Source organism: Artibeus jamaicensis, unplaced genomic scaffold, assembly GCF_021234435.1.
Source record: "Artibeus jamaicensis isolate MK-2021 breed Jamaican fruit bat unplaced genomic scaffold, CSHL_Jam_final contig_233, whole genome shotgun sequence".
NCBI classification, from domain to species: Eukaryota; Metazoa; Chordata; class Mammalia; order Chiroptera; family Phyllostomidae; genus Artibeus; species Artibeus jamaicensis.
Genome location: NW_026521486.1, coordinates 28,502,058 through 28,527,500, shown reverse-complemented (window position 1 = coordinate 28,527,500; position 25,443 = coordinate 28,502,058). Strand labels below are relative to the sequence as shown.

Sequence of the window (25,443 nt, the reverse complement as noted above, 5' to 3'; positions counted from 1 at the left end):
AAATAATTAAAGAAAATTTTGGATGATTCAGCTCAATAAATAATATAAAAGGTATATGTGAATTAGTATATATGTCAATGTTTAATTTTTAATATAAATATACTCTATTTAGCAATATATGATGCTTCAAAGTTGATAGTATCAATTGTTTCTAAACCACAGCAACTGGATTTCTAGCAACCTTTCAGCAGGAGATTCCCAAGTGAGATATTTAGGATTTGATGGGAAAAATAAGTTTAGAAGACTAAAGATCTTAAATATATCTATGAAAGTCTATAAGTGTTTAAATTTCAATAAAAATTTATATTCACTAATATAGCACCATAAAGAAAACTCACTAATTGCCAAATACCAGTTCATATATCTTCATGTTAATAAATACTGTATGGTTAATTTCAATGAGCCATACTTTGATGACCAAATTCACTTCACTATCTCATTCCCCTTCTATTCCAACAATATACTTATAAACTCTTGGTCTTGTTGCAGATAACTTTCATAATATCAGACAGTTTACCCATTTTTATCTTCATCAATATTTAATGACTCTGTGACTTTAGAATTTGAATGCCATGCTTCATGTGTCCTATTATAGTCCTAGAGACATAGTGGCCTCATTCCATTTCAGATTTCTCAGTTTTCTCTCCACTCTCCAAGAACATAAAGGGAATGTACTTGCTGAGTGACTCCAGGCCAAAGCACATTCTATCAAGCTCTCCAGAACATCTCTGTTTCTCCCACCTAAATCATATGGCAATACACGTGTGTGTCCTCTCCCTTGACCATTTTACCCCACGGCTCCATTTCTAAAAGCCCCATGCTGTTTGGTTATTTGTTATTGATTTTTATCTTGATTCCAATCTTTCCTGATTTTCTAATTATATCCAGGGAAATAAATGTCAGTTCATAGATCAGAAGTTAAAATTTTTAAGAATGGAATAATTATATAAACTGTAAATGCTATCTATCAAATTTTCCAGTAAGGTAAAAGTGTGATTTGGCATGCATTGTTGGATTCCAAGATTCTGAAATAACTAAGAGGAATAATTTTCTTAATTTAAAATCTGAATTATAAGAACCACACTAGACAAAGATAAGGATGAAATTTATTGACTAGGATTTTACCACTGATATCCACATTGAATTGTTTGCTTCTTTCCTCCACCTTAGCCACTTTCAGATGACCATGCAGGAAATCAAGATTCACAAAACATGCATATAATTCTTGGAATTTTAACACATGTTTTCTCTGTAGCAGTCTGAAACATGCTTGTGATGGGCAGTTAACACACCCCAGAGGTTGTTACCTTTATGCCTTCTCCAGTGTATGCACAGCTATTCTGAAACTGACCTCACCTCTCAACCTGTTTTCACTGGTCACAGCTATTAGTAGCTTCTTAATATTTAGTAGACAGATGTTAATGTGAGATATCAGTCCATTTTTAATTACTAGGGGTTCTGTCAAATCTTACAACAGTGGTACTTAGGTAATTTCTGAGGCTAGATGCAACACAATTAAATTGGTCTAAACAAATCATCCACATTGAATTATTTTCTGCACGTTTAAAAACTAAACAGATTTCAATGCAGTTCTCATTTTAAGTTCAGAGAAAGAACAGAGACAGTTGGAGTACTGTTACTTAACAAAAATGGGGATTCTGTTGCCTGCCTCTACAAAAGGCAAACTCTAGAGATAAAAGCTGGCAAGAAAGGAAAGAGGTTTTCATTCAGATGCTGAACATTCTGGGAGAATGGGGGACTTCCCACCTCAAAGCTCATCTTTTCCACAAAACCCAGCCATTCTCAGCAAATCCAAAACAGAAAGTAGTACACAGAGTCCTGGCCTACTTTAAAGTACTGTCCTTTGGAGCCTGAGGCAGTTGCTAAGTTGTCGTCCAGGTAACTTACCTTGTTCTCAATGGCTGTCTGGCTGCAGACTCCCTCCTCAAGCCTATGTGTGGAGCCGGTGCTGCCACTGGCCATGCAGTTGCTAGGGGCAAAATGTCCTATGCTCCTGGCCTGGAGATCATGTGAACACACCAGAAAATGGCCCACCACGTCAGCAAGAGAGATCAAGAGAGAAACTCTCTTCTAGAGGCCATGCACCATGTGACTGCTAAGGTTGCCTGCTCCATGGAGAGGACAGGCCAATGCACCATCTGAGTGTAGGTCCTGAGCAGGAGAGAGCATTTCTTTGCACCACTGGATTTACATTAGCATTGGGTGTGGGATGGTGTTGGTGCTTTCTCAGGATGACCAGTTAACTTCCTAAACTTGTGCACACTTTGGGTTGTCCACCTCCTACCCAATCCCTTCTTTCCCCTGCCTAGATTGATAGGTGTCTTTGGTCCAGCACCTCCCCATGCCACGATTTAACTTCTATTGCACTTGTGCTTGCCTTGCCCTAGTCCCACCCAACTCTGGTACCAGCAGCAGTAATAGGGCTTTTTCCCTCTATCCATTTATCTTTCTAGCCTTGCACATGCTCAGTGTAAGAACCTCCCTCAGCCACCATCATGGCCAATGGGAAGATTCCTGTTCCTGTCTTTCAACTCTGCACCTCCCATGCTCTAGTCCCCATATGAACAAATTGCCCACACTAGGGGAGCCACCAAACCAAAAGCATAACTAAAGGGATCCTGGAAATCATCTATGGCCTCTCATGCAGTGCCAAGGGTAGCCTCTCAGGCAGCCCTGAGGGTGACATCAACAGGAGGGATGGGTCATCTGTAGCCAGGAACATAACCTCTGCATAGGAAGTGAGCATCTGCAAGGCATGCACTCAATTACCTGGGCAATGCAGACTCACCCACAAGAATGAAACTCAGTGTGGTATCCATGGCCCCAGATGGTCTGCAAAGGTATTGTCTGGCTGCACACAATGCCCTCGGTGCTCAGACCTCTGACCTCTGTCTGGAAGGAATGTGGCTTGGTTCACAAGTGGTTCCCAGGTTCCATTCCTACGGCCCAGCTCCATGTTCCCCGATGATCCCTCCTGTTCCCTGCCCTCAGCTCACACCCAGCAGTTCAGATAGGCTGTCTTATTGGTATCAGTACTTAAGTTCACATTATGATGATTCCTCAGATGCAATGCTATCCTAATGAACAAGAAGGCAATTAGAGTTCTAGCGGGCACACATAAGTTTCATGAATTATGATGAAAGAAGGGTAAATAATGCATATTCATTGTCATTTATCATTTTGAGCATGAAGTAAATTGTTTTGCAGCTACCATATCTGGCATGTTTTGACATAATTGACATTCCAATGAGACTTAAATTTGTGGATCATTTCCAATCAGCAACAAATGTCCAGGATCAACATTTTCACCACATTCCCAAGCCCATTCTAAACATTATTCCGGAATTCAATTAAATTGAGTAAGTACCCAACATTGATACTAAACTTCTGGTCAAAAACACAAAATCATGTTTTTCATTAAACTAGCCATTTTGTCTTTGATTATTTCCATTTGTCATTTAATAGTCATATCTGCCATTAAGTTATTTATTCCATAACATTGTACCACATCTATTATTTTCTTACCAATTATTTATTCCATAACTTTATACAACATCTATTATTTTCACCAATTATTTATTACATAATGGGGTACAACATCTACTACTTTCTCAGCAATTATTCTAATGGTTTTCTTCTTTGTAATACTGTGCATTCCCAACTAACACTTCAAATAACCCTTTGCGTTTTCATTTGTCAAATGATATACTTCAAACTAACAGGCCAAGCATATTCATGGCTAATAAATCTTTCCATGGCCTATGTTAAAATAACTGTGTATATGACCACTCACCCTATTAATAAATAGTTATCTGAGAAGCTTCTCTACTTAAAAAATTCAAACAATGGTATTAAGAATATTATTACCCACAGTATTAGAAAAGTAACCAAAAAAAGGTTTAAGGATTAAAGACGTTTAGTCATCTCACGTTGCAAGAAGTCTGCTAGAGAAAGTTAAAGTGCAAAGACTCATCAGTGCCATGAATGACTCAGGGTCTTCATACCCTTCTGTTCTACCATCCTCAGTGTATTGATCTTTCACACATGTCCTGTTGCTTAGCCTCGTAATGACAAGAAGGGTTGCAGCTCCATGTACGAATCAAGGCAGGAAGAAAGGAAAGTATGAAGCAACAAAATCTGACCCTTTTATTAGACAATTACAAAAAATACCAGACCTCTACTTATGTCTCCCTGTCTAAAAATATGTAACAAGATTACTTCTACTTGTAAGGAAGTCTGAGAAAACAGGTATTAATGACCTTTACCTCGGTGTTGACAACAGAGATCAAAAGTGAAGTTGGCCTAGCTCATTACAACACTCTGCCAAGTAGTATTTAAAACAATTTTGTAGTTAATCCATCAGAAGGAAATGCCACAAAATTTAAGTGCCTTAAATAGAATTCAGTATCATAAAAATAGCCAGTATATTACATTTGTACTTACCAGCCTACCACCGATGATTTGCAGCAATGACGGATTACATGGAGACTTGCCTGGTCTGTGTGTGCCACACTAAAGTACTTATTTGTAAAATTTTAAGTGTACAGATAAATATAGGGTAACATAGGAAATTGAGAAGGGTGATCAAAGAAGAGCCACAAACTTAGTAGCTAGTATTAAAATTGCCTGAGTTTTAATTGTATGCAAAGGTAGCAGAAAAAGGTTTAATCTAAGGCATTCAAAAATTACTTAACCTACTAGCTCATTTTAACATATTGCTTATTGATAATACATTGCAAGTTTGTATCGACCACAACTGAGTGTAAATGTTTTGAATGTAATAATTACCACCTAAATTTTGATGATGATAAACAAATTGCTAATTTAAAACCTGTGTCTCAGTGGATTTTGTAAATTGGCATTGTATGTGTTAAAATGATATCTTAATATTCTTCATCATCCATACTGACTTATTCTTGATAAATTTATTATTGAGTAGTCCCCTAAATCATTTTGATTTGTATTTAGTACCTTTGAGATCATTGCTGCATATTTTTTCTTGATTTGAGGCAGTTTTTTCACTTGCATTTGACCTAAACCAAGAATCTAAAAGAACCAGTAAAATGGACATTAGTATTAGAATAACAATATACAAACACAAAAGCAGCTTAGGAGAAACTACCCGCGAATGGCATTCATGGAGTGTTTTTGTGTGCTGGATTTAATTAATTTCTAAATTAGAATAACTAGGTTGCATGGTACTAGTCTGGGATGATACTTAGACCATGATGGAAATGTCCAGATGATAAATAGGAACAAATTACTATGGGAATGTGCGCACAAATTCCTCACTTAGTGATCATTTTCAAATAGCCTCATTAATGCTTTTCTGACTCAAATTTATCACTTGAGACTTGAAATAGCCAATCGCCAGTCATATGCCTACCTACAATGCTAGGGGATCTGAAGACAAAACTTTCTATATTATTATTTCATATGAAATGTAAACTAAGTTGCATGGGATGACTTCTCTTCAAATTGATGACTTTCATCAACACTTGCAGGATGCAGGTAAAGAAAAGAATTCACTAGAGCTTTTAGTGCTTGCTAGGGTACCATAGATCATGTTGTACACTAATGAAATCAAGGTCTTTCTACATTTATAAACCATTTTGCCTCCATTGGAGGATTTAACTAATCAGTAAAAGCAAACTATTGCCTAAGATTTTTCCTTGGAAAATGACTTATGATCGTTATGTAAAAGAGATATACTAGTGTTTGTCTATATAAAAATTGTTGACTTTTATTGTTCTTCATTTAAATAGGGAGATGTCTACATCTTTAGAGAACACCAGGGCAAATAGGAACTGTAAGGTGATTTGGGAAGAATGTACAAATACAATGGATATAGGTTATGCCCATCAGTGCACACTATCAAAAAGTAAGTACTTACAGTTGAGACTCAGAATATAAATAGAAGAACTACATTTGAAATAGAAATAGAGACACAAACGTGGGTAGATAGTTCCTAGGGTGAGAGCATCAGATGACTGGAAGCCACATGGCCAGTAATGAAAAGGCAGGTATAGGATAGAACAGGAAAAGGTCAAAATTCTTTGAAGAGAAGAGCTAATACTAGTAATGGAGTAGTGATAATCCTTCACTTTAGAAGACTCACTAGAGAAAACTGAACAGTGCTCACAGGGAAGAGATACAGGTTTATGTGTTCAGAAATCTCCATATGCTAAACCACTCTCTAGGTAATATAATAAAAGTTGTATTTTGAAATCCTATGTTTGCCTTTTTTTCATAAACTTTTATTTTCTCTATTGGTTTTCTTGTAAATCAATTTTTAGAAACTCCAAACTTTGTTTTATTGATCTGACACCCAGGCCAGGAAAAGTAATGCAAAGTAACCTAAATTTGGAGTATATTGTATATATTACTTAGAGAATTGGGAAAATAGTTTAAGCAGAAAGGTATGGCCAAGGAAAGAAAAGAAAGAAGAAAATTAAGTAAAAGTGTATAAATACCCCCGCAATGTCTGGCAAAATAATAACACATAAAAATTAAACACTAAGAACAGTGAGAATTGCTGGTTCCCCCATATACACCCTTGAATTCTTCTGATAAGCTTGGGGGGAAAAGGTCCTTAAGGAAGAACTTAGGATATAAGTATACAAAATTTTGACTTTTCAAGAACACAAAAGAAAAAAAATCAAATTTGTTTCAATAATGATTTTTAACAGGTCACTGAAATCTAACTGATACAACAGACTATCTTATGTAAGATGTATCTTATATAAGATGTATTATGTATGTCATCATATATATATATATATATATATATATATATATATATATAGTTAAATTTTCAAATTTTTAAGTTAGGACAAATGTTTACACTTGAGAAACCATCATTACAATCAAGAAACTGAACATACCTATAATTCTTCCTGCTTCTCAATAATCACTCCCCGTTTATAGCCTTTCTTGTCCTCAGGTATCATGTATATGCTTTCAGTCATGACTGGTCAGTTTTGATCTTCTGGAATTTTTTTAAATGAAATCATACACAGATACTGGTTTTTGTTTGGCTTCTTTCTCTCAGCATAATTTTTTGTAACTCCTCCACACTGTTGCATGTGTTTATCCTTTTTTACTGTTGAACATGATTTCACAGTGTGGATATATTATTAAGTAATTTATCCATTCACCTACTGATGGACATTTTGGTTGTTTCCACTGTTACAGATAAATCTGCCAGGAATATTACTGTATAAGTATCTGTTTGGACATAGGCTTTTATTTCTCTAGGAGTAGAATAACTGGATCATATAGACAATATGCTAAATTTGTTAATAAAATGTGAAACTGTTTTCGACATTGATTATACCATTTTACCTTCTCACCAGCACTGAATGAGAATCCTAGTTGTTTCATAGCCTCATAAATGCTTGGTATGGCCAGTCCTTTTAATGTTAGTCATTTGAATGTATGTAGTAATACTGATTCTACTTTTAATTTGCCTTTCTTAGTAAATAATCATGTTAATCATCTTTTCAAATACATACTTGTCATCTTTATATTTTCTTTGGCAAAGTATCATTCTACCTTTTTTCAAACTTTGGAGTTATTTATATTCTTATTATTGAGTTGTTAGAGTTCTCTTTCTTACAACTAGATACCAGTTCTACATACAAGTTCTTCATCTGACACGGGTTTACCAAGTACTTTCTCCCAACCTCTGGCTTACCTTTTCAGACTCAACAGTGTCTTAAACAGCAGATATTTTTCATCATAATGAAGTTGAATTTATCATATTTTTTATGAACTGTGTTCTTGGTATCATATTTAAGAAATATTTGCCTAGCACAAAGTGAAAAAAATTTCTCATTTTCTTAAAAAGGCTTTGCACTTTCAGGTTTTGTATTCAGGTTTATACTTCTGTTTAAGTTGATCTTTGTATGTGGTACCAGCTGTGGATCATAGTGCATGTTTTTGCATACAAATTCCCAATTATTTTAGTGCCAATTTGTCTTTGCATTTCTGGCATAAAATTAGCTCATCTTATGTATATATCTATTAATAGTTTCCTATTCTGTTTAATTGATCTATTTATCAATATAACTACAATGACATCTCCACTATGGTAACTTTATAAAAAGCCTTGAAATCTGGTACTGTTAGGCTTACAAGTTTGATTTTCTTTTTATATTTGTTTATATAATTAAAGATCATTTTTATTGCCACTTAAACTTTAATATCAGCTATCAATATCTGCAAAACCACATGGTAAGATTTTAACCTGGGTGCCGAATCAACAGATCACTTTAGGGCAAATTGAAATCTTAATGTTTTCTCTCCTGCCCCATGAATATGATATATTTTTTCAATGATTTATTTTTTTTAATTTATGTCAGAAGTATTTTAGAGTTTTCAATGTCCAGGTATTGCACTTATTTTTTCAGGTTCACATCTAAATTTGTCAAATACGTTATCTGCATCCATTGAGATAGCAATCAGATTTTTATTTTTTAATCTGTCAATTTATCATGTGGTGAATTACATTGATTATGTTGATTATTTTCAAATGGTATATCATTCCTGAAATAAAATGCATTTGGTCAGGAGGTGTTTATCTTCTTCAATAATGTTAAGGTTGGCTTGCTAAAATTTTGTTTAGAATACATCTATGCTCATCAAGATAATGTTCCGTACTTTTCTTTTTCGTAATCTTTTTAGTCTGGGCTTGGAAATTTGTTGTGGCAAAGTTTTTAAATACAATTTTAATTTTTTAGTAGGTGTATAATTTCTAAATTTATTTTTTAGTGAAATTTGACAGTATTCTTCAAGGAATTTTCAATTGTATATATGTTGGCAAATTTGTTGACGTAAAATCATTCATAATATCCCCCTAGTATCCTTTTATGTACTTTCTGTATTGATGTCCCTTTTCTTATTCCTCATATTAGTGATATGTGCCTGGTCTCTTTCACTCATGATGAGTATGGCTATGGGTTTATTCATTTTATTGATCTTCTTATATGAACTTTTGGTTTAATTGATTTTCTCTATGGTTTTCCTGTTTTCTTTTTTTAATTTTGCTGTCTTCTACTGTGATACTTATATCTTTATATTTTTCTTTGGTTACTTTGGTTTTTTTATATATTTTTCTTCTCTTTTGTAGTTTCATTTGTCATTTTTTCTAGTTTTTTAAAGCAGGGGTGAGATCATTTATTTGAAACTTCTTTCATGTAGGCACTTCAACTATAAATTTGCCTCAAATACTGCTTTAGAGGAATCACACAGATTTTCATATGTGGTATGTTTAGTTTACTTCATTTAAACTACTTTCTAATTTCCTCTTGATTTCTTCTCAATGATAATTTAAAAGCGAGTTGCAGTAATTCCTCTTCATCCGTGGTTTTGCTTTCTGGAGTTTCAGTTACCTGTGGTCAACTGTGACCTAAAAGTATTAAATGCAAAACTCCAGAAACCAGCACTTTAGAAATCTTAAATTGCTCATTGTTTTGAGTACCATGGTGAAATCTACCCAACTCTGTCCCACCTGAGATGTGAAACATTCCTCTGTGCAGCGTAATCACCCTACATAGGCTTCCAGCCCCTTGGTCACTTAGTAGCCATCTCAGTTATCAGATCTACTGCTATGGTATCTCAGTGTTTGCTTGCATTCAAGTAATTCTTATTTACTTAACAATGACCCCCAAATGCTAGAGAAGTGATTCTGGCAAGCTGGATATAATTTAGAATAAGAATCTGTGAAATGCTTCCTTTAGGTAAAAGGGTATCTAGAGAAAAAAATAGTATATGGAAGACTCAGGACTGTCTATGACTTCAGGCCTCCATAGGTTCTTGGAATATACTCCCCACAGACAACTGTGTTTCGAGTTTTTGTTCTCTTTTTAAAAGACTTAAACAATAATAAGAAAATGATATATGTTTACTCACATGGTTACCATTTTGGGTGTTTTTTACTGGTATACATTAATATTTCTATCATGTATAACTTGCCTTTTGCCTGAAATACTTTGAGATTTCTTGTGAGTTTTCTGGTGATAAATTTGGTCTGCCTTTTTATGTCTAAAAAATCTTTATTTTGCTTTATTTTTTACATATATGTTTTCTGGGCATAGAAGTTAAGTTGATGGGGTTGGGAGCTTTTTATGCATTTATTTATTTTTTATATTTTGGTACTTCAAAATGTGGTTCCACTTTTCTTACTTGCATTGTTTTTGATGAGAAACTTCTGTCTTTATCTTTGTTTTTCTGTACATAACATGTCCTTTTCCCTCTGGATGATTTTAAGATTTTCTTTTATTACCAGTTTTGAGCAATTTGATTTTGATGTTATTTTGTGTAGTTTTCTTTACATTCTGTGTTTGGAATTTATCAAACTTTTAGACCTTTGTGTTTCTAGTTTTAATCAAATTTAGCAAATCATTGTGCATTATTTATTCAAATATGGAGAAATAACATTCTTCATATTATTAAAATATAAATTCTTCATAAAAGAATTTTCTTTTTTTTCTTTTTGAGACTCAATTGTGTATTCAATAGAGTGCTCAAAGTTGTCACTCAGATCATTAATGATTTATTATTTTTAACAGTTTTTTATTGTGTTTTTCCATTACCATTTATCTTCCTTACTCTGCTCCCACCTCTCCCCACCCTCTGTACCTCCCCTGCAATCACCACCCTGTTGTCTCAGTCCATGATACCATTTTCTTTTTTGTTCAGTCCCTCCACCCACAGCCCTGGTCCCTAGAGCTGTCAGCCTGCTCTCTATGAGTCTGTCTCTATCTTGCTTGCTTGTTCAGTTTGTTCAAATTATAGTTTCTGTTTTATTTTATTATGTAAAGCTTCTATTGCTCTGCCTCTTGCTCACTAATGCTTTCTTTAATTTTTAATCTGCTACTACCTTCACGAGTTTATTGTTCACCTCAAAGTTCCTATCTCTAGAAGTTTGCTTTCCATGTCTCTACTTCTGGAACATGTAGAATGCAGATAGAATCGTTGCTTTAAAGTCTTTGTCTGCTAATATGAACATCTATATCAGTTCTGGGTCAATTGCAAATAACTTATTTTGCTCTTTTTCATATGTCTTATTTATAATTTATTTTTTGCACACTTCTCATTTTTGGTTGGATACTACATATTGTGAATTTTACATTTTAAAGTATTAGATATTTTATATTCCTATAAATATTCTTTTTAAATTTTATTTATTTTAGAGAGAGAGGAAGAGAAGAAGAGAGGGAAAGAAATATCAATGAGTGGTTACCTTTCATACACCACCTACTGGGGACCTGGCCTGCAACCCAAGCAATATGCCCTGACTGAGAACCGAACCAGCAACCCTTTGGTTCACAGACCTGCGCTCAGTCTACTGAACTACATGAGCCAGGGCCCTATAAATATTCTTGAGCTTTCTTCCAGAGTGTAGACAAGTTATTTAGAAAAAAGCTTGCTACCATTGGTTCTGGCTTTTAAAAACAATGTTTAGTTTGGGTTCAATTAATACCCAGTAAGGAGACAAGACATTTGTGAGAACTCTAGTCATTGTTATAAAGTCCTCAGTCTGCTAACAGGAATAATCCCTGCTTCCAATCTTGTGTGAGCACAAGATACTATTTCTTCTAATCATTTTGAGTGGTTCTTTTCTTGGCCTTCTCTACATTGACCTGAAAATTTAAAGTGCATCTATCATATCCAAAACTATGAAGAGGGACATGTCTATGTTAACATGTAAGATACAGAGTTCCCAACTTATTACCAGCCTGTCCTCTAACATTCGTGAAACCCACATACTGTTTATATCAATAACATAAATTCTATATAAACCTAACAAATTCCTAAGTACATGTAAGTAGACTGCACCCTACCTTCTTACTTGGGCACATATACTTCATAAGACTCTGGAAGCCCAGGCTCTAATGCAGAATTTCCAAAGCTCTCAGACTGCACTGCAGGGAGGTGTGGTTGAATGAGGAAGGCCAACTCTCAGTCCTTCAGTTCTGCTCAGTTGTCTTTCTTTTCCAACCTCCTGTCCTCATCTGTTCCAACTCTGGGCTTTGTCCTCTCCCTTGAAGAGTTTTATATACATTTTTCTGAATAGAACCCACATCCAAACTCTGTCCATGTCTTCTGCAGACAGTAACTCCTTGGCCATTCTTTAAAGCTGCCTATTATGAATGAAACTTGTTCTCTGAAGTTTGGGCCTCAGGGAGTGGGGTTTGCAGGTGGCAGAAACAGAGTTAAGACAATTTGGACAGGAAATTCCAAAGACTTAAGTGTGCAGAGCATGGTATGGAAGGGAGGGTACAGAGTACTTGTGGGCCCCGGCCCTGAAGACTGTTCATGTTTTATCTCACAATGGGACCCTCTTGCTTTTTTGTGAAAACACTATTTTCCATGATTTAGCATAAAATGCCTTTATATATTTTCTTTTAGAGTTTATATACCTTTGTGTAACCCAGTGAGCACTAATTATATTACCTATATATAAATAGCATATACTATCTCCACATTATATATACATACGTATGCATATGGTGTGTTACAATACTTACATACTTTTGTATATCCCAGTAAGTAATATTTACAGGCCTTGATGCCCAATTATTTCATGATAATTTTCAAAATTAGCCATGTCATAAAGACATAGCTAATGAATTAATGTTTTTTTCTTTTTCATTACTTTTCAAATAAATATTTTTACTTATTAATCAAATCAACTATATGGTCTATTCTATTCAATGTTCTTTACTCTGCTCCCAAAGATATTAGAAACACAACTTGAAAAGGAGTCCAAAAAATTAACACCGGTTAATTGTTCACCAGGAGGAAGGATGGCTAACAATGAAGCATGGTAATTAGACACAGTATAAACAGACAGGCGTGAGGGGGAACTTCTATTCCTGCTTCTGTATATCATTCTGGAATTAGAAACAAAAAATTCCAGGCAAGAGATTACTTTCATTCTGACACCAGCTTTCGGTGTTCTCTCTGCTTAAAACAATCTGAAAATGTGCGTCCAGGGCCGTGTATACATCTTCACCTTCAGGGTACACGGATACTGAAACCACACTCATGTAAAAGAACAGATAAGCTCCTATGTATGAGAGCCCCAAATGGAGATTACAGTGCACCAAGAAGTTTTTCCCAACCACTCCTTTGCTGACATGTGCCTGTCACGGAGGCAAGTCCTCTTTCAGTCAGGGCCTCTGTTCTTCGTAAGTAGGGTAAGAGGGCCTGCCCTCCAGCTCTAAAATTCCAAGAATCTGTGCCATCGTGATAGTGGGTCGACTGCCTTCCAGTACAAGTTCCCACTGTTTCTCATTAACACAAGCATAGTTTTCATGCTAGAAATCAATCATTTCTTTCTAAAGCTTTTGTCACTTTGAGTATAACACTTACGTAGCAATTTCAACTACAATCTTAAATATAAGTAATTTGTGTTCTAGAGAGTGGTTTCAGGAGTTTTACCTTTGGTGAAAAACTTTGTAAAAGCTCCCCTTGCTTGACACGTGGACTTTTAGAGGTTCTCAGCTGTCAGTGAATCCAGGAATGTGAAGAGATGGGAAGAAGGGAGGCCCTTTTTACCTTCCATAAAGGAACCGAAATGGAGACCTTACAGTAAACAGAAAGGCCAATTGTACACTTTGTTTAGTTTCATTCTGAACCTAACTCCTCACTGCAGTGGATTTTAGAGACTTATAATTTATATTAACAATAGTCACAATTTCTTTTTTGCTCTGAATATCAAAGTATCATCTTCCCTTTAACAAGTATGCATTAGTCACATTATGTAACCTATTTGAAGTAGCAAGCATAATGTGTTTTTCTCCTTTTCCCTAATTAGTCTTGTTTCATAAGCATGAGGTTCCTTTTCCTCTGCTCCTCAGAAAGGTTGCCTAATGGTGAAGCATTTTAATCTTTTCTGGTCGAGTAATTTGTGGTTTTAAGTTGATCCTTCTGCCCTCTTTATTTATCGTCACTGAACTCGGCTCTCCTTATTGCTAAGAAGGTTTTCTAATGTTTCATCTTTCCACCTTCCTTAAAAATAACAACATTGCTCTATAAAGCAGCTAATGTTCTCACTGGGCAAATGGAAAGAATCCCACATCACACGGAAACACATTCTTCCCAGCAGAAAGTGTAAAATGGACTCTAAACATTGTTACACCTTACCCCGATGAGTGATGTCCTTTAAATGTATCCCCGGCTTTCAGAGAGCCACCTGCCATTTTTGCATTATTGCAGCCAGAAGGTTTAAAGGCATTGCTTTTAAATATTTTGAAAGATTTCCATTGATAAGAAAATGTGGTAAAAGCACTTTTAAGTGAAGAGTAACACACACACATCACAAACCAGGCATCTTGATACCATCTAAATTCGCACCATGTGGTATAAGGAACTGCAGGAATTGAGGTTGAGCCAGGCTTCTAAACTGTGTAGAAAGAACGCGGAGAAACTCAGCGTTGTTGTAGTCATTGACTGGGTCGTGGGTTGTGTTGCACATGTATGTGTCTATGTGGAATGGGTGCCTGTCTGTATGTGTAGTAGGAGGGGGAGCGATTTACATACAAAAACAGCTACACATAGCTTAATTGCAGTATGATACTAAAAAATCTCCCCAGGAAAATTAGAAACATTTGTTAATTAAAGAATAATTCTCCTTTTAAAGGAACGACACTTCTTAGCTATTTATTTACAATATATTGTTAAAATGAATTATTTCACATTTCAAAGGGAGAATATTTTATAGTCTCCTTTCTATTTCTCTTGGTCAAAAAGGCCACAGAAAATACATACCAACAAGCTCTGGATGTAGGCACAGACCAGCAGCAAAGATTACTATCTAAACATCAAACAGGAGAGAACTGGGTTTGAAATCAAAGACGTGCCATTGATCAAGCCGTTATTAGTCTAGGACAAGGGTTTACACACATCTTCTCATTTTCTTCTGGGTCTGAATGCAGCATGAGCGGAAGAAAAATGCTGCCAGATTTGGGAGGCGGAGGAGCGGACCGACCCCAGACAGTTAACTACGCATCTGGCCTCTGGTGCTCCGGTGTTTTCTCCAAAGGGAAGAAAGGAGAGTCTAGCCATTAAAATTTCACCTGCTTTCGATAGTCCTGATCAGTATAGCTGTATTTTGTAGAAATATCTTAAAGTAGGAAAAGAGCTTGAGAAATATATGCGGATTTAGTGGCGTTGATTACATCTGACTTCAAATGTAAAGGCAAGTTGTTGGGTTTTTTTCTTCTCTCTGATCCTTTCTGTTCTCTTCATAGGGGGCTAGGTAAAGGAGGGAAAGAAAATCCATTTAAAAATTACACAATCTATGCTAAAGAATGGTGAGAGAAAATGTGTATTATACAGGAAGTTAAAATCGACACGACTTGGAATAATAATATGTGATGTCTCCAAAACAATATATTCTTTTTGATTTTCTCAAAAATGTTTGCTGAATAATTATTTGATTTCCAGCAATTATGCATTCATATAATCAAGATTATGTTGATCAAGAAGATGGTGCAGTGGAAGAGGGGTATTCATCAAGAACGAAGTTTGTGGGGAAATTAAAATTCCTGAGTTTAGATAGCTGTCCAGTGCTCTGCTTCTCCTTACTCACAGTGGGGAAAATGATGTCATAAATAGAGCACACTGATGGGGAAAGACCAAAATATATTTTATCTATGCAGAAGGAACATTAATTTCTGTCTTTAAAATGTTGTGTTGGCAAGTTTATATCTTTCCCCAGAATATTTAGAGGAAAAGAGCAGTAGCAACCACATTCTTTAAACACAGCCATAGGCCAGCTCCGCAAATGACTAGCTCCAATGTAAAAACACTTTCAAAGTTCTAAATGAGATGTCCCTGAGGTAACAAAGAGGGGACATTTTACAGTACGACAGTATGTAAGACAGCATTGTCAGCTGTAGTTTATTTAAAGCACGAGGCCTGTAACAGGAAAATAATGACTTTAATAAAATTTACTATTGACTTTGTAGGCTAAAATCTTTCTGTCATCAGGAATACAGAAAAACAACCTGTCTGAAAACCCTTCAGTTAAATATATTCCTTTAATATTTCAAAGTAACTTGATTTTTTTAATATACACGCTACTTCAAAAGGCACTGTAGTAGGGTGGAAATTAGTATTTTTAATAGAAAGTTGGTATTGCTTACATTAGGAAAAAAATCGGCAATGACCTATGACACTGCCAACTGAAAGCAACATTTGAGGAAGCTGCAAAAGCAGTGAATGCAATTCCTTAAAATACTGTGTGAAGCTGTGTCATCAATGAATGATTCATAAATTACCCACTGTCCTCCTCATCTGAAGGATATCTTTTAATCATGCAGTATAGATTCTCAGTAAGAACGCCAAAGAGCTTGCTGGATATACATGAAAGTCTACAGCATGTTAAAAGGTTGGGGTCATTTCTGAAAATAGGGGAAAGTGGGAAAACATATGGCCTGATTTTACTCTCCAGCCAATTTGATTAAATGCGGTATAGATTGCTTGTAGTGTGTAAGAGAGGTCATGCCCATTATATGAAAAGCTGAAGAAATTTCATTTCTCTAATGTTTTACATAGTTAAAATAAACTGTGGTAAAAAGTTTCCCAACAGTGTATGACAGCTCAATTTAGAGGTGAAGCCTTTTAATAAAACCTCATGAAATGAATACTTGGGTTTATGCACTCTGTTTGTGTTTCCCACTGGAGTGCTTAGCATTATGAAGCTGTGCTTACTTGCTTTACTACTGCAGAATAACACCATGAAGAGAGAGACCAGAGCTTTGTATCAGAAAATATCCAGAGTGAGTAAAAATGCTGATTGAGAAACCTTAATTTAAAGCTAAACTGCTTTCTTATTTGCTTTTCACATGCTATTGTAAAGTATATTGGCTTGAATTACAGGATATTATTTAAACAAAGGGAAAAATCCACAGGGGGTTTTACACATTAACCTATAGCTTATTTAAGGGAAAATTATGAACCTCAGAATTATATACCAGTAATCTTTTCTACGCTTTAATAAGGACTTTAAACTGAGGCATGCTTTTCTGAATTAAGTATATATGCTGGTATTACTGGGAAGAGGGAGAAGGCCAGGGGAAGAATAAAAAACAGTCCATTTGTATACAGATTCTGGCAGCAACACTCCATATGGAGACAGAATTCTTTTTCAATACCATCTAGGATTTCAAAAACAATTCTTAGGGGACCGAGTATGGTGCCTCAAACCAATTAAATGGTCAATATATTCACATTAGCAGACATAACTCTTTTCAAGAGCGGGCTTAATTCTGATCCTCTTTCTTTCCAGTTGTGCTCTCTGGCTCACTCTGGAAGTGTCTCTAGTGTGAGGGAGGCCATCAGGAAAGCCGAGTCGTCGCTCCCCTGCCTGTTCTGACCCTGACCTCGTCTGGACCTCCTGAATACCTGGCCTGACTGCAGCTACTGTAAGATTTCATTAGATAATTTCTATTACATGTGGGAATGTAAAAAGAATTTTTGAACATAGCATGCAAAGATACGTGCATTTTGTGGATGCTTATGCAATTATGAGTCCCCAGAATTTCCAAAGAAATATGGTCATCCTACCAAATGTATCAGTTGATTTTGACAATGTGTGCTGCAATTGGTAAGATATTGTGTCCTGAGATATGGGACTCCTGTTCTCTCCTTGCATATTCACTTCCTATCTGTACCTTGTGGTAGCTATTGTACCCTGTGTACACTATTTGTACCCTGTAGTATTTGTGATTTGTTTTTTTCTTGGGAAGTTTTTAAGGAATGCAAGTTGATAGTCAAAACTACTAGGAGGAAAACAACTACATGTGCCTGTTTCTTAGCTACTCTGGAAATATCAGGTGGACTGACTCTTAATTATGCCAGCTTATCCGGGAGATATTTAGATAACATCTGAGAGGCTCTCATTGGCCATAAATAGTACTGATATTATTAAGAAAGTTGTTTGATGGAAATTAAAGGTTCCTTTTCAAGAGACTCGGGTCTTCATTCTCTGGGATGCTATGAAAGTATATTGAAAGCTGCCCTCAATATAGTTGTCTTTAATTCATCTTTCAAACTTTCTGGTTCCTAGATATCCACTTAAAGTAGACTAACATAATGATGCTGCTTCCCCTAAAATTAATCTGTAATTTGATTACTCTTGTCTATTTAAGTATAATTTTAGACTACTTGAACCAACAACAACAAAAGAATTTCTAACTTGATTATGTTAACAATCAAGACCAAGAAAATCCTTTGCTTTGTCCATTCCTTCCACAAATATCTATTGTGTTCTAGTTCTTAGGGACAGGTGAGAGCAGTGACCAAAGCAAAGCCTTGACCCCAGAGGAGCTTATTGTCTGGTGAAGAAACAAACAATAAACAGATAATACATGTTTCCAGGTAGTGAAAAATGCAATGAAGAAGAAAAGTAAAGCAGAGTAAGGAAAATGGAAGAGGTAGATAAAGGGCAGAGAGCAAAAGTTGAGAAAAAAGCAGAGAAAGTTAGAGGACAGTGCACGTACCCTCCATATGGGGCAGTGTGGCGGATTGAGGGATAACAGGCTGGGACCTGATCCAATAAATTTTTCACTTGGTCAGAAAAAGAGACTAATTAACCTACTCCTGGTAGCCTTTTAATAACCCTGTCTTGTAGTAAAATCTTAAAATTGCCAAAAGCTTTAAATATGTAAAAACAGATTGGTTTAAGAATTAAAATTTGTTTTCAATCTAACCATTAGTCCTATAAAGTGGTTGGGTTATAAGGAGTATTGGCACATCAAAAGAATGGGGGTTTTTAAATACATGTAATAGTTGTAGAGATAAATGGCCCTGGCACAATACTCAAATGTTATTGTAATAGATTTTGCTAAAAAGAATACATTGCTAACCATATTAGCAATCTATACCATTTAAATATTGAACAACCGAAAGCCCAACTGCTATGCAGTGAATTAAAGGCAGAAGAGGGGATTGGGAATAACACCTCTGTCTGAGTTACCACGCTGGGAAAACACACTTTGTTTTCTCATGTTCACCTTCCATGTGACCCTACATTTTGAAATAAGTCTTCAGATACTGGAGGATCAAAGGAAAACAAGCATAGACTCACACTTCATATGTGTACCACATCTTTATCCTAGGAATATTTATAATTGGAGTTAAGTTTGGTTTATGCACTTGATGTATTTAAAGAAGAGAAAAGGACTTGTTCAATGTAACTCAAAAACATTTTAAAAATACTACCTAGGCTCTGGGGAAACTGAGGCACTTGCTAACTCTCAAAAAGCATGTGGCCTATGACTTGAGTGCAATTACCCCTTGCTCTTGAGACAAAAGCAGAGAATTTTGCTGTGGCATCTCTCAGCCAATATTAGAGAGAGCAAAATCGTGATCCTAAAAGAATAAGAAAACACTCATAAAATTTGTAATAAATAGGAAAAAGTTATTTCTCTATTAGAAAAATAGTTTATATCTCACACAAATTTTACCTATGTGTTTTGAATTACCTACTTTAATAGACATTAATGCATTTTGATATCCTACGACACTAGTTTGTTTCATAACTAAAGAAAAAGTCAAGAAATACAGTCCAAACTTAAAAATGTTTTTTAGAACACTAACAATAAAAATAGCTAGTATGTATTTGGTTGTTAAGTAAATTTTTAAAAATCTACATTGTCTCTATGATCCATTATAATCTCTACTTTTAAGATAAAGTGATGAGCTCTGGCTGGTGTGGCTCATTGGATGGAGGGCTGGCCTGCAAACCAGAGGGTCACTGGTTTGATTCCCAGTCAGGTCACATGCCTGGGTTGCAAGCCTGGTCCCCAGTCAGGGGTAAGCAAGAGGCAACCATATATTGATGTACCTTTCCCTCTCTTTCTCCCTTCCATTACCCTCTATAAAAATAAATAAATAAAATCTTAAAAAATAAGATAAAGTGATGAAATTAGAAAGGTTAAGTATCGTGTACTAGGTCACATGACTAGTGAAAAACATTGCCGAGACTGGAACCAGGTCTCTAACTTGAAATGGAACCTTTTAAACCAATAACTATGCTACCTGTGGTCATATAAATTAATTAGTTAATAATGACATTTCAATAAAATTTCTTACCTTTATTGGCAGTGAAGTTGGATTTTTATAAATGAACAATTGCCCTATTAAGCTATATAAAAGTGGTAATCATATTTTAGTCTAAATGTAAATACCTGAAGTAGAAAGTTTGCTTAGATTATTTATCACAGAACTATTTTTAAAAAAAGATGAGAGCCTAGCATTTTTGAAGGAATTAGTGCCTCACACTGGGGAAGATTTTTGAAATATGCAATGGTTACTGTCACCACGATGTCGCAAGGGAATAATACTGGCATTTGAAATGAGTAGGATGGACAAACACAATGAAATCTTGTAGCCTTGTATTTTTCTCAAATTTTAAATGCATCATCAGAATTCCATATAGAGAAAAATATTATAATTATCTGAGCCTACAAATTGTCACCATTTGACTTGTGCACAGTTTTTATGTCAATTGGATTTCCCAAATATATAACTATGGTGAAAATCTATTAAACATTCTACTTCTTTAGTTTAGAATTTTATTAAGAGTTGTTTACCGTATTTAAGGATTATGTCACCTATGACAATGACACTCATTATATTTGAGTCAATAATTTGTGCCACAAATTTTTGTTGTTGTTGTTTTTGTTTTTTTATTTTTATTTAGTTATTTTTCAAGTAAAGTTTTCTGTTTATTTCTCCCATCCCAGCCCACCCCTCCCCTATGCTCCCCACTTCCCTCCCATTTCCACCCCCCTTATTGTCCCTGTGTTCTTTATACTTGTTCCTCTAAATTCCTCCCATTTTGCCCCTTAAGTTCCCTCCCCTCTCCCCTCTGGTCACTATCCCCTTGTTCTCTATTTCAGTGTATTTGTTTTTATTTTGCTTGCTTGACTGTTTTGTTGTTTAGTTTCCTGTTAAAGGTGAGATCATATGGTATTTGTCTTTCAACCCCTGGCTTGTTTCACTCAGCATAATGCTTTCCAGTTCCATCCAAGCTGTTGCAAAGGGTAGTAGTTCCTTCTTTCTCTCTGCTGCATAAAATTCCATTGTATATATGTACCACGATTTTTTGATCCATTCATTTACTGATGGGCACCTAGGTTGCTTCCAACTCTTGGCTATTGTAAATTGTGCTGCTATGAACATTGGGGTACATAGGTTCTTTGAAATTGATGTTTTGGGGTTCTTAGGATATAATCCCAGCAGTGGAATTGCTGGGTCAAAAGGCAGGTTGATTTTTATTTTTCTGAGAAAATTCCATACTGTTTTCCATAATGGTTGTACCAGTCTGCAATCCCACCAACAGTGAACTAAGGTCTCCTTTTCCCCACAACCTCTCCAACATTTGTTGTTGGTTGCTTTGTTTATGATAGCCATTCTGACTGGTATAAAGTGGTATCTCATTGTGGTTTTAATTTGCATCTCTCTGATAGCTAGCGATATTGAGCATCTCTTCATGTGTCTCTGGATCTTCTGTATGTCCTCCTTGGGGAAGCGTCTGTTCAAGTCCTTTTCCCATTTTTTAATTGGGTTGGTTTTCTTCTTAGAGTGGAGTTGTGTAAATTCTTTGTATATTTTGGAAATTAAACCTTTGTCTGAGGTATCATTGGCAAATATGTTTTCCCATACAGTTGGTTGTCTTTTTAATTTAATACTGTTTTCTTTAGCCATGCCGAAACTTTTTATTTTGATGAGATCCCATTTGTTTATTCTTTCCTTTATATTCCTTGCTCTAGGGGACATATCAGTAAAAATGTTGCTACGTGAAATATCTGAGATTTTCTTGCAGATGTTCTCCTCTAGGACTTTAATGGTGTCACGGCTTACATTTAAGTCTTTTATCCACCTTAAATTTATTTTGGTGTATGGTGTAAGTTTGCACTCAAGTTTCACTTTTTTGCATGTAGCTGTCTAGTTCTCCCAACACCATTTGTTGAAGAGTCTATCTTTACTCCATTTTATGTTACTGCCCCCTTTGTCGAATATTAATTGACTGTAGAGAGTTGGGTTGATTTCCGGGCTCTCCCTTCTGTTCCATTGGTCTATGTGCCTATTTTTATTTGTGCCACAAATTTTTATTTGTGCCACTTTTCTTTTGTACCTGTCACATATAAATATAAAAATAGTTAAGGTTCCCTTACACCATATGTTATTGAGCCGGCCCCAGTAAGCCCCCAGCAGCATACTTCCTGCTAAGTGGCCCCAAGTCCAGAATAGCAGCAGCCAGCCTAGATTCACAGCTTGGCTTCCCCTTGGAATCCTGAAGCCCCCAACACAAGTAGCAACTACCTCAGATTGCTTTATAGCTCAGGCAGTACGGGCATGGTCAGAACACAGGGGGAGCCTGTCCTTGGCCTGCACCACCTGGGAAAACCCAGAGCCTATATACCCAGTAGACAGCTACAGAGAATGTCAGAACACCACTATCCTGCCCCTGCATAGCTGATACTCCACAGAAGGCAGAGGTTGGTGCTCAGTAGTCATAGCCAGTCCTTATAGCTGACCAGCCTGGTCAGCTTTTTTTTTGACCTCCTATCGACCTGCTGAAAGTAATCAAGACTCAACTAGAGGAGGGTGTACTCAGCCCACACAAAAGGCACCCCTCAAGTACCCAGCTTGGGTGATGAGGAGGTTGTGCCACTGGATTCTACAGGACACCTACTATATTAGGCCACACTACCAAGACAGAGTTATAGCATTTCTACCTAACACATAGAAACAAACACAGAAAGGCTGCCAAAATGATGAGACAAAGAAACATGGCCCAAATGAAAGAACAGGTTGAAACTCCAGAAAAATAACTAAACAAAATGGAAATAAGCAATCTATCAGATGCAGAGTTCAAAACACAGATTATAAGGATGCTCAAAGAATTTAGTGAGGATCTTAACAGCATAAAAAAGATCCAGTCAGAAATAAAGGATACATAATTAAAATAGAGAGATTTACAGGAGATTGACAATAGAATGGATGAAGTCCAGAATGAGATCAATGATTTGGAACATAAGGAAGAAAAAGCCAACCAATCAGAACATGAAGAGGAAAGAATCCAGAAAAATGAGAATAGTGTAAGCAGCCTATGGGACAACTTCAGGTGTTCTAACATTTGCATCATATAGGTGCCAGAAGGAGAAGAAAAAGAGCAAAATATTGGAAATATTTTTAAAACATAATGAAAGGAAATTTTTCTAATTTGGTGAAGGAAATAGACATGAAAACCCTGGAGGTACAGAGTCTCAAATAAGATGGATGCTAAGAGGCCCACCCCAAGACATCTCATAATTAAAATCCATAGGTTAATGATAAAAAGAGAATCTTTTAAAATATTTATTTATCTATTTATTTATTTATTTTTAGAGAGAAGAGGGAAAAAAAGGGAGAGAAACATCAAAGTGTGGTTGCCTCTCATGTACCCCCATCTGCGTACCTGGCCTGAAATCCAAGCATGAACCCTGACTGGGAATAAAAATAGTGACCCTTTGGTTCACAGGATGCAGGATGGTGCTCAATCTATTGAGCCACACCAGCCAGGGCAAAAGCATATCTGAAAAGCAGCAAGATAAAAGAAGTTAATTACCCACAGGGGAGTTCCCATAAGGTTGTCGTCTGATTTTCCAAAAGAAACTTTGCAGACTAGAAGGAATTGGCAAGAAATATTCAGTCATGAAAATCAAGGACCTAGAGCCAAGCAAAGAGATCATTCAGAATGAAAGGGCAGATGAAGAGCTTCACAGATAAGAAAAAAACTAAATGAGTTCATTGTCACCAAACCATTATTATATGAAATGTTAAAGGGACTTATTTAAGAAAAAGAAGATAAAAATTATGACCAATAAAATGACAATAACTACATACCTATCAACAATTGAATTTAAAAAACAAACTAAGCAACCAAGAAGAACAGAGAGAGAATCATGGATAGGGAGAGTGTTTTGATGGTTGCTAGATGGGAGGGAGTTGTGGGTGAATTGGTGAGGAGGTAAGGGGATTATGAAATACAAATAGGTAGTTACAGAATAGTCATGGGGATGTAAAGTACCGTACAGGAAATGGAGTATCCAAAGAACTTATATGCATGACCCACAGACGTGAACAATAGTGTGGGGATTACCTGAGGGAGTGGGGTGTGCTGGGTGAAGGGGGGCAAAGGGGGAAATTGGGACCACTGTAATAGCATGGTCAATTAAATATAATTTTTTAAAAAAGAAGCTTAAATAAAGCTTTCAGATGACTCTGACATTCAACCAAGTTTGTATATCATATACTCAAGCTAAAAATATATATATAATTAAATAGCAGAAATGAAATGGAGGTAATGCATTAATAAAGATTATAAACATGCATATAGTTTGTATTTCTATTCACCCATTGCTCAATGATTAGAAACATTGTGAAGATTATGTACTGGATTTATTTGCTTACTCTTCTGTAGCCAGAGGTTTCTGATGCCTTCTGATAGTCTGTAGAGTTCTACCCACAACTATAGCTTCTTATATTACTTTTCTTATTTTAGTTCATCTTCTAGCTCCTGTCTCCTATCAAAGGAGAGGGTTCCAAAGGTCTATTTAAGTATTAGAGTTTGACTGTATGACTTGTCTGGAGGTGGGAATTCAAGGCAAATTATGTGCTGTGTGTAATTTTTAACATTATTACAACCTTTTTCTTTAATGTAGAACATTCTTTTATAAGAGCATCGTACTTCTACATTTTAGAGGAATGCTCTATTTGCATAAATTAAGATCATTCCCTACTTTTAATTATGGAAAAACAAGCCTTCCTTGCTAGTACTTATCCTTTTATTTTAATTCCAGTATCCATACGGATGTTTTGCTTTTTTATTTTCCTTTGCTTCCTGCACAGCATAGTATTTTAAATTATCCATTATAGAAAGGAGATATGGGCTGAATAAGGCAGAACCACTGGGCTAAATTCGAAATAAAAAGAAAATAGGTAGTTAATATTTCAGGTTCTTATTATAACAAAGACTTGTTAAATTTCAGTTTTTTATATATTGATGTGGAGAAAAATAGAATGATGTGGACAGAAACAATGTAACATCGGGTACTAAATAAATGATTTTGCAATGGTCATAGTTAAGAGTAAATGTTATAGTAGGTATAGCATTATTCCATTTATGAAGTATTCTATTCTATATTATTTGAATATTCAGATAATAATTGTGAATCTCTCTATCATCCATGTGAATAAATACATCGCCAATGGCATTTATGGGGTTTTGGATATGCCTTCCACATTTTCTTATGATATATATACATTTGGAGAAATAATCCTGTCCAAAAATAAAATACTTGAGATATAAAAACACAAGTATTTTATATTTCTTAATTTTCAACTTTAGCTCTATTT

The 25,443-nt window shown here is 35.6% G+C and overlaps 1 protein-coding gene across 11 annotated transcripts in view; it reads left to right on the top strand.

Moving 5' to 3' along the window:
• The window catches only part of LMO3 (LIM domain only 3), a 227,741-nt gene that overhangs the window by 34,768 nt on the left and 167,530 nt on the right, over positions 1–25,443 (top strand). For 5 of the 11 annotated variants that reach the window (XR_008390982.1, XR_008390980.1, XR_008390981.1 and 2 more), the window contains exons 4-6: positions 3,229–3,380; positions 5,787–5,902; positions 17,324–17,459. The gene's annotated coding sequence lies outside the window, so the exon portion shown is untranslated. Of the gene's footprint in view, positions 1–3,228; positions 3,381–5,786; positions 5,903–14,966; positions 15,052–16,787; positions 16,815–17,323; positions 17,460–25,443 lie in introns of those variants that run through there. The other 6 variants (XM_037136610.2, XM_037136605.2, XR_008390983.1 and 3 more) reach the window with 5 other exon arrangements.